This window comes from Saimiri boliviensis, chromosome 13 (assembly GCF_048565385.1).
Source record: "Saimiri boliviensis isolate mSaiBol1 chromosome 13, mSaiBol1.pri, whole genome shotgun sequence".
Lineage (NCBI taxonomy): Eukaryota > Metazoa > Chordata > Mammalia > Primates > Cebidae > Saimiri > Saimiri boliviensis.
In genome coordinates this window covers 7,553,064-7,563,249 of record NC_133461.1, presented here as the reverse complement: position 1 = coordinate 7,563,249, position 10,186 = coordinate 7,553,064, and the positions used below count along the sequence as shown (strand labels likewise).

The window sequence follows — 10,186 nt, the reverse complement described above, 5'->3', positions numbered from 1 at the left end:
GCTTTCTTACAGACCTTACCTTAATGTAAATTAGTTCATGAATAAATAACAGAAAGACTGAACTACCCAAGCTATGGTAAATAGATTATGTTGTAGCCAATGATATCCATTGAATAGTTTAAATTTAAGCAATATTTTGACATAAAAGCAACCAGCAACTATCCCTCACAAACTGCAAATGCAGATGTGCATTTTACCTACTCCACCATTCTCCAGTATAATTGACATAATGAAAGGGATAGTGTGAAGATAAATATAATTGAACTAAAAAAAGAGTATTAGAAAGAGACAATGAAATTGATTTTAGTCATGGGAAATTGATGGGAAAACAGAATAAGAAAAGATTGTCCCAAAACACAAAGGAACACTGATAAAGCACTACAGTTTGTTTTAGAAAATTAAAAAAAAGAATGTTCAGCATATTAGTGAGGCAGTTATTCAAGTAATTAATGAAGAATCAAATTCAGAAGGGATGAACTAGTCATATCCTGTTTTTCTTAATTGTATGTCAAGAATATGAGACTTATACTAGCAAATTCTCTCACTAGGATAAATTCCAAAAGTAGCAATCTGAAGAAAAGGAATGGACTATAATGAGATTACAGAATTCAGTTTACATTCAATATCAATGTATCCAATGTGAGACTAATAACGGAAAATACATTCTTTCAAGGAGAGAAATACTCTAAATTTTTCACAGTCAGCATCTTCCATGTTTGATAGTTCATAGAGAGTATCTTTCAAAACTATTACCTTCCTACTTCACTTTTCCTGTTAAAACATATAATTGAGAAAAGTTAATTATATTTTCAAAATGGGAAACAAATGTTATAACGCTTAACAACATACAAATAATATTACCAGCAAACATCAGAAAACAAAGAACGGAGAGCATTAAAATTCTACATTGAAGTTCTCCAGTTTTCACAGTGGGGCATTCCTATCTAACTGTTGAATTGCCTGTAGACATGGAATATATATGTGCCATTTAAAAATCGTAAGTGGTACCTTGCAAGATAAACTTAAAAACAAAAACTTAAGTAGTATTATATTTCAAAAATTATCCTGGATACTGATGAAGAAAAAGACATTTACATTTAAAGAACAGCCCCTATTATTTTAACTTTTTAATTTAAAATCATTTTATATTTACAGAAAAGGTTGCAAAATAATTAAGAATATCCACAAATGCCTGTCAGTGTACACTGTAGTACCTTTAGCAAAACCAGTTTTTTAGCATTGTAAAATCAAGTAGCAAAACGACAAAAACTATTCAGATTTCATCAGTTGACCACTAACATCTTTTTCCTGCTCCAGGATCCATCCCGGACCCCACATTGCATTAACTTGCTAGGTTTTTTTTTAGCTTCTTCTGTGACAATTTCTGTCTTTCCTTATTTCTCAGGCCCTTGGTGCTTCTGAAGAGTACAGATCAGTGATTTTGTGGAATGCCTCTCAACTTGAATTTCCCTGACATTTTCTCATGACTTAAATTATATTTTTTTCTTTTGACTATGCTTAGGTATTATATAAAACATCTCTATTAAAATGAAAGTAATTTAAAGAGTAAGCTATTAAATACAATTTATTAAACAAAGAAACAGCATCTCTATGAGATGTCACCTTAGCTAGGCTAACTTTACTTCTCAGAATGTCCTTTCCTGTCTTTTTCAGTCACAGTGAACTGCAAGAGAGCTTCCTGTGTAATATGTGCAGGGTGAGTAGGAAGTAGCAGTGATTTTACAGCTCACAATCATTCCAGCAGCTGAGCATGCAACTGTTCCGGCTTTCCCTAAACCCTACCCCTGTAGGCAGCTTCTCTGGCTTGGTCCAGTTATATCTGTGATGAAGGTCAGTGGTGTCTGCAATAGCACTAATTTCAGAGGCAATTAGAATTGACATGTTTCTGTCTGTCTTCATGGGTTCTACCTGAGCTTCGGAGGTTCAGCTTGTTCTTGTTGCCACCACCTTACATTTCTCCTCCTTTACCAATTGCTTGTGAACTTTGGGCTTTGAGCTCCAGCATTATACTAAAGACAACAGACTGACCGAGATGGCTCAACCAGTGTTCACAATGGTGTGTAGGCAAATCTCCATGCAAAGCAAACAGGCAAACATACAAACCACACACACACACACACACACACACACACACACACACGCATATATACATATGCATATATACATATACACACCAGTGTTCACAACAGTGTACAGGCAAATCTCCATACAAAGCAAACAGGCAAACATGCAAACATACATCCACACACACACATCCACATACACATATATGCACATATGTATACATACACACACACACACATATTTGTGTGTGTGTGTGTGTGTGTGTGCATGCACGCGCTCATGTAGAGAGAGGGAGAGAACCCTGTATGATACAGAATTTGGTAGGAAGAGCAGTTCCAGAGACAGAACAACTTAAAGAAGAGTTCTCTGAATTGGTTCTGTGTGCTCTGAAAATGTCTCTTTAGATTTAAAGGCACAAGTGACCCTGCTCCCAGGAGTAAATTGGGGAGGTAGGTACTAACAGCCTGCAGTAACAAGACTGTCACTCAATTTATAACCTTTAGGTCTCTGTTATCCAGTGACTATAGAAGGCATGGTTCTGGGTGATAAAGTATCTGCTGCCTTAGGATAGTTTAGTAAAATTAAGGAGTATAATAGGGTTGGCTGATTGCTTCCAAATGAACTAGAACTTGGAAAAAGAAAATAATGAGTTCAAGACTTTAAATTTGTAATTCAAAGACTGCATAAGGAAACTGAAGGCTGAAATTACTACCCTGAAAGAAACCCATCTCTCCTATAAGCTCTGGGCTGTTCTTAAAAACACAAAGTCTTATCCTGCAGATGGCTTAAATATTATGTAACTGAATTCCCAGCTTCACAGTCTCTTTTGTTAAAGTGAAAGATTGACTAAAAGTAAATACAATTATGAACCTTGGGATATAGATGTATGGGCAGATTCGAATGAAACTAGGGACCCTGAACCCCTATATCTTGCTGAATCTTCTTTGTCCCTCAAAAAGTTCTTCCGCTCTTGCTGACGAGGTTAGTCTCTTCTTACCTAGAGAACCTATAAACATCTCTCCTGTACTGGCCTTCCAGGGCACCCTTGATCCTCTTCAGGACCTATACTCATCACCTCTCCTTGCTTCTAGACATATAACTTGACTCACGTCCCAACAGGCCTGAAAGTATGAAGGACAAAATGTGACAGTTTACTAGGTTTAATACCCTCCAAAAGGATTGCACCATTTTGCTAATGTATACAGAAATCGAGGAAACATACATGAGCCTAGAATTGAAAGGTATGATGTTAAGGTGGGAGAAATATAAGTCTGATCAGGGAAAAAAATGAGCATACTAAGGGAAGATTCTAGGCTCATGTTTTAGCTTAATGGCCAGGAATGTAAACCCAAAGATGGCTTACACTAATTGTGTTTGAAATGGCAGAACTTCCTGGGTATATTGTGGAGAGAGTTATTCAAAGACTACAGACATTTGCATAATAGTATAGATTAATTACTTACCTGTTTAACTATCTAGAAGGGGGAGTTGGATATAGTGCCCATCACAGCTGGGAAAAATAGTTTTTTTTGAGATGGATTCTCTCTCTATTGCCCAGACTAGAGTGCAGGGTCATGATCTCAGCTCACTGCAACCTGAGCTTCCTGGGTTCAACTGATTCTCTTGTCTCAGCCCCCTGAGTAGCTGGGACTACAGGTATGTATGACCACACCCAGCTAATTTTTGTATTTTTAGTAGAAACGAGGTTTCACCATGTTGAGCAGGCTGGTCTTGAACTCCTGACCTCAAGTGATCCACCCACCTTGGCCTCTCAAAGTGCAGCCACAGTGCCCAGCCATGAAATACTTTTTTTTTTTAATTTATTTTTGGAGAGCCCCAGCTCCTTTGAAGATCTGTGGTTGAACCTCTGTATCAGGCGTCCCCAAACTTTTTACACAGGGGGCCAGTTCACTGTCCCTCAGACCGTTGGAGGGCTGCCACATACTGTGCTCCTCTCACTGACCACCAATGAAAGAGGTGCCCCTTCCTGAAGTGCGGCAGGGGGCTGGATAAATGGCCTCAGGGGGCCGCATGTGGCCCGCAGGCTGTAGTTTGGGGACACCTGCTCTGTGTAGACGTTATTCCCTTGAATTAGATGACCTGGAAGAGTCAGTGGTGCTTAAAGTGTCCTTGGTGGTAGGAATGCAGTTTGCAGCCTTTTGTAGTCCCCGGTAGATGAATCACAGTGCAGACACTTAGGATCACAGAGCGAAGCCACTACATAATTCATGGACTATATTATCCTTTTGGGAAACACTTTCAGAGCTTGCTATTGGCTCTTAATAGAGGCTGTCACACCAAGTTACCATGTGACATGAGCCACTCATCATCAACTATATTTTGTCTGAGCCACCATGCCATTAAACTGGACATGCACGGCAGCTCTGCATCATCAAATAAAACTGGGAAAAATCATATCCTAAAGACACAAGTAGGTTGCAGAGAGAAATTTCCCAGATGTCCATGAGCTTATTCCTGCTAAATCATATTCTATCTATGGCCTCATGGGTAGTTCTTTGTGAAAGGATAATTGATAAAGAAAAAGAAAAAAGCTTGGGCTTGATTTTTAGGTCATTCTGTATGATACACAAGTACCATATCAAAGTGGCCCCATGCAGAGATGGCCTGAAGAACAGTAGTGCAGCAAAGGCCTGCTGGTGGACGAAACCATGGACAATGCACCATTCTCCTTACCTGGAAAGAGAAATGGCCAGAAGCGAAGGTCACGATTAATTAGTGATCACTGGCTCATGGTTTGGCTATGATTCAGAAACTTGGAGGGCTTGAACTTTGAATTTAAAAATTGGTGAAAATCCACAATGAGCTCTCACTACACTATTACTTAGGTAAAATTTTTTTTTAAGTTAACAGTGTCAATTGTTGGCAAGGATACGCATCAACAGAATCTCTAATTCATTGTGAATCTCTAATTTGATACAAAGTGGCACAGCCACTCTACAAGTGTTAGAAATTTTTACAGATCTAAAGATAATCCTTTTATATAATCTAGGTCATGTGCTACTAGGTTAATGTTTACCTGGCTAATATGAAAACATATCCACATAAAACGTGCTTAGAGATGTTTTATAACACCTTTATTATTATTTCCCAAAAGTTAGGAACAACCAAGATGTCCTTCATTAGGTGAATGGACCAACAAACTGTGGTTTATCTATACAACAGAAAATGAAAACAAAAGGTCTGCAATAAAAAAGAATGATCCTTCACACCGTGCAAAAACATAGATTAACTCATAGGTGTATTACTAAGTAAAAGAGGCCAGTCTGTAAAGTCTACCTTCTAATGAGTACAGTATGGAAAGTGAGGAAAAAAACAGGTTTACAGCAAAGGGGCCAGATCAATACTGCCTCTGGCAGGTGACCAAGATTGGCATCAACAGGGATAAGTCACGGTGACAGCACGTACCCTTGATAGGATGTGATGATAATGACACTTTACCTCTGTTAGAGCCTCCCCAAAAGCCTAATCGTGAAAAAGTATAATACCTAATGCAGGGGACAGGGGAATGGAGGCAGCAAACCACCATGGCAAGTGTATGTTTATGCAACAATCCTGCAAAGATCTGCACATGTACCCCAGAAATTAAAGTATAATAAAAAAATTTTTTTTAAAGCAAAACCCACCGAGTGGTGTTTTATAAACTTATTTAAATCTGTCAAGGTCATCAAAAACAAGGAAAGTCTAAAAAACTGTTGCAGCCAAGAAAGCCCTTAGGAGATGTGACAAGCTAATGTGGTGTCCTGGGGAAATCCTGAAACCAGGAAAAGAGACATTAGGTTAAAAACTAAGGAAATCTGAATGATGTCTGGACTTCAGTTAATAATAATAAATCAATATCGGTTCAATAATTTCAATAAATATTCCATACTAATCCAAGGTATTAAAAATAAGTAAAGCTGGACCTGTCCTTATGAAGGGATGATATGATATAAATTCTCATATGTCTTCTGGTATGAGAACTCTATCATCTTTGCAACTCTATTGTAAATATAAAACTATTATAAAATAACAAGTCTATTTTTAAAAAAGTTAATGGCAAGGATATACGGAGAAGTGTGTGTGAGTAGACCTCTTAGCAAAAAGTATGAAGGTGTCTGTGTCCCCTGTGACTGCCCACCAGAGTGGCCTCGTCAGAGGAGAATTTTCATAATCAGGTGGATGGGTTGATATGTTCTGTGGATATCCGTTAGCCTCTTTGCTCAGGATCACTTATCGTCACCAATGGGCTCCTGAATCAAGTGGCCATGGTGGCAGAGATGAAGGTTTTGCATGGTCTCAGCAACAGGGACTTATACTCTCCATGGCTGATCTGGATAAGTTACAGCAGACTGCTGAATCTCCCAATAGCAGAAAGCAACACTGAATCTTTGCTTCGGTATCATGCTGCAGAAGGATCAAACAGCTTTCTAGTGGTGTCACGTTAGTTACTTTTGATGGCTTCAACCTGGAGGAAATGATACACTGTTCTTAGTGAAATAGATGCTTACTCTACATATCGAGTCACTGTCCCTACATAGAATGCAATGCTTTTAGGCTGTGCTGCTTCTGAGTCTTTTCATTAAAGGAAGGACTATAGTCTTCAGGGGGCATGACAATGATTCCACTGAAAATTTCCACTGAAAACTTGAGGCTGCTTCCTAGATGCTATGGGGTCTTCAGGCTGTTGCATCAACAAGCAAAAAGGAGTTTGTCGTAATTGTTGTGGTTATTGATTCTGAATATGAAAGAGAAAGTTGATCATTACTACACGATGACGTAGGAGTATGTTTAAAATACTGGAGATCATGTAGAGAACTTCAGAGTACTAAAATTTTCTGTAATTAAAGCCAACAGAAAACTTTAAGACCTCAGTTCAAAAAAGTCTGCTAGGTTCACTCCTGTAATTTCAGCACTTTAGGAGGCTGAGGCAGGTGGATCACCTGAGATCGGGAGTTCAAGATCAGCTTGACCAACATGGAGAAACCCCATCTCTACTAAAAATATAAAATTAACCGGGCATGGTGACACATGCTTGTAATCCCAGCTACTCAGGAGGCAGAGGCAGGAGAATCGCTTGGACCTGGGAAGCAGAGATGGAGCCATTGCACTCCAGCCTGGACAACAAGAGTGAGACTCAAAAAATAAAGTCTGCTAATAGCCTCAGCAATGAAGGTCTGAGTCACCTCACCAAGCAGGGAAGCATGACCAGCTTAAGTGCTTGCTGAGGGCAAAGGAAATATAGGGTAGGTAGTTAAATTAGTTATACATTTCAGCTTTGAATATCACTTGCAGAGAGAAAAACTACAATTGTTGCAAGTATTTCTTTCTTACGTTGACATGAATATGTTTGCATATTAACCAATTTTTTTGGTTTCTTCTCCTTTATCCTCTCCTCATCATCTAACATGTGTTAACAATAACTGATCTAAATGTCAGTATTTAAGTTGCAGGAAATCAATGGAGGAGCATGAAACAGTCGGGAGAAAAATAAACATCCCCAAAGACAAAATAAAAAATTAAAAAATTAAAACCATCTTTGTATCCTTTCATATGAAGGGTTAGAGTTTATTCCACTGTATCTGGGTTTCTTGACATGGTGTCCAGTGGAAATGTGACATTGTTATTGTCTTTACTTAGGGATCAGGTTTGGTTTAGAAAGATGGGTTAAGTGACAATTTGACAAAGGGTGGACTGTAGTGCTGTTATAATGTATCATCTTGGTGGAAAGGCCAACTAAATGTTTCCATTTCGTTTCCTCTATGTTTCTCGTTAGTGTACCCCACAAGAGAGATTCATACTCTAGATTGGAAGGCAGAAGTGAAGCAGCTACTTTTTGTAGTTCACCTTTATTAGCAATGATCCCAACTCACCTCATTGGTATGAGACAGCATCTGAGCCTGACCAGCTTCTCCAGGACTCTCCTTCAGCTTCTCTGACTCCTGGGTCAGGTGCACGCATTTAGCTCTGAGATTAAGGGACCCTGTTTCTGCAGGGAAATTATTCCACCATGGTCAGAGGCAGCAAGGACTGACATGTATTTCAGTTTGCTCTAGTTTGTGATTCTGGGTTTCAAATTATTCTTGTTATCTGCCAGTTTACCCATTTCTCCCCTCTGCTGTCAGCCCTTTGCACTTCCAGCTCCAGCATAAGACCTGAAGACCACAGCCTTAGACAAACTGCTTAACTATCTTCCAAAAGTGAAAAGGATCAAATCCTTGTAACAAATAGTTTTGTGGTTTTGTGGTTTGCTTCTCTGATTGAACCCGGCCCATTAAAAAATATTCACATTATTTCATTAACATGTTTACTCCAATAATTTTCATAAAGGCTAATTTTAAAGGGTCAAAGCTCTATGCTCAAGTGACACCTGTCATATAGATATTTTAGAAGTTTCAGGCCACCCTTCAGTTGTGGCCCTTGTATTTAGGCCATACACTGAAAATCAAGTTGACATGTTCTGTATTCATCTAGTAAACCAATAGTTCTTTTCTTTGTAGCATTTTTTAATTCTTGAAAACAAATACAATTTAATGCCTTACATCAGGCATCCCCAAACTACAGCCCCTGGGTCGCATGCGGCCCCCTGAGGCCATTTATCTGGCCCCCGCCGCACTTCAGGAAGGGGCACCTCTTTCATTGGTGGTCAGTGAGAGGAGCACAGTATGTGGCAGCCCTCCAACCGTCTGAGGGACAGTGAACTGGCCCCCTGTGTAAAACGTTTGGGGACGCCTGCCTTACATTAATAGTGTTTAATATTATGTAATTAATTTAATATTTATTGGTAGAAATTCATATTTTCAACAACAGCTATTATATTAACTGTTAGATAACAAATCTATGAATATTATTTCTGTGTATTTAAATTATTTCTAATTGTACATCTAAGTTTTCTAATAAAGTAAACTTAAAACTATCTTGAAAAAATCATACGATCTTTGTGTGTTATTTTCATAATCCCCTTTTTGATTTGGGCGTCACTCATCGTATCCTTACATTGATTGCTGACATCTATTAAAAACAGCATTTTAAAATATAATTTCATTTTATGTAATCTTGAAGAAGAAGCTGCAAAATTTCCTGTGCATTTCAGACAAAAGAAAGTAAGCCCTAGCCTATATTATTTTCTTTTTTTATGTAGCATAAAATTTTCCACATGTCCTACATATTTTGGTAATAAATTAAACATAAAATCATCTACCAGTGTTATCATCAAGTAATTCTTATTATAGGTTAAGTTGGCCTTAGATTCTAAAGTTTAGAATCTAAACCATAGGCCACAACAGAAAGATTATAAATGGGTTCAAAATCTTTAGTACACACAATGTGTGAAATATATAAAAGGGCTTTTGCCTTTTTCCCCTGAAATATATAAACTTGTACTTTTATCAGCCTATGTTTTAGCATACTTGCCAATTTTTTCAAATAATAATCACTATAAAATTGAATATTAATATTAACTCACTCAAAACATTTTATCAACTCTTGAGAAAATTCCGTATACTTCTTGTTCATTTTTGCTGCAGCCCAATGTTAAACATTTTTATATCTGAATATAGTAGGACAGTTTTTATGAAAATTATATACTCTGTTTAACATTCTTACAACTTGTAATTTAAAGAACCTCATTTTCAGATAATGCAAATGCAAGATGATCGCTCTGAAAGATACTCGGCATGGCTATTTTGGGAAAAAAAGGAGAAAAGAAAAACTTAAAAATGGCCAATGTTCCACACACCAAAAAAAGTCCAAATAACTGCATCCTGGAACAGGACGCTTTGGGAAAAAAATTCTTCGTGTCGCTTTTTGCTGCCATAAAGTAATGATAACCACAATAGGGAGTAGTTACTTCAATCGATATTTCCTAATGGAGACAGAATAATACAATTAGGACATTTCAAATTGAAAATATACAAAAGCAATACCATCTTCAATAACACATTTAAAGCACGCTTATTACCAAAATATTTTCAAGACTCTTAATTTTTAATTCACTAGAGATAATGATAGATAGGAGAATGTTTGTAAACAGATAAAAATTAATATTAAAAATCAAGAGAGTATGCCAAGAAAGGCTAGTGGAGACTGATTACTTAATACAATT

The 10,186-nt window shown here is 37.6% G+C and overlaps 1 long non-coding RNA gene across 1 annotated transcript; it reads right to left on the bottom strand.

The window, feature by feature from the left end:
• Positions 1 to 5,245: 5,245 nt before the first annotated feature.
• On the bottom strand, positions 5,246 to 9,940 carry LOC141580926 (uncharacterized). Its single transcript, XR_012513351.1, has 3 exons — positions 9,821 to 9,940; positions 7,956 to 8,071; positions 5,246 to 6,550 (listed from the first exon to the last, which is right to left on the bottom strand). It is a non-coding gene; the product is annotated as an uncharacterized LOC141580926 (long non-coding RNA).
• Positions 9,941 to 10,186: the final 246 nt, after the last annotated feature.